Consider the following 219-nt stretch of genomic DNA (forward strand, 5'->3'; position numbering starts at 1 on the left):
AGAGGTCATATGATGCAATTTCAAGTTTTCCTTTCTCTTTGGAGTGTTACAAGCTCTTGGTGCATAAAGAAGATCTGCAAAGTTGCAAAGACTAAAGTCTCGAATCCAAAGAGATATTCTTTATAAAAGTTAAGAGTCAGCCACACCTACCTAAAACGACTCGTTCTAACACGCCCCCACATGTCTACGTCACGATGGGGGAAGATTTGCATAACGCCG

This window comes from Sinocyclocheilus grahami, unplaced genomic scaffold, assembly GCF_001515645.1.
Source record: "Sinocyclocheilus grahami isolate Dianchi unplaced genomic scaffold, SAMN03320097.WGS_v1.1 scaffold2936.1, whole genome shotgun sequence".
Classification (NCBI taxonomy): domain Eukaryota; kingdom Metazoa; phylum Chordata; class Actinopteri; order Cypriniformes; family Cyprinidae; genus Sinocyclocheilus; species Sinocyclocheilus grahami.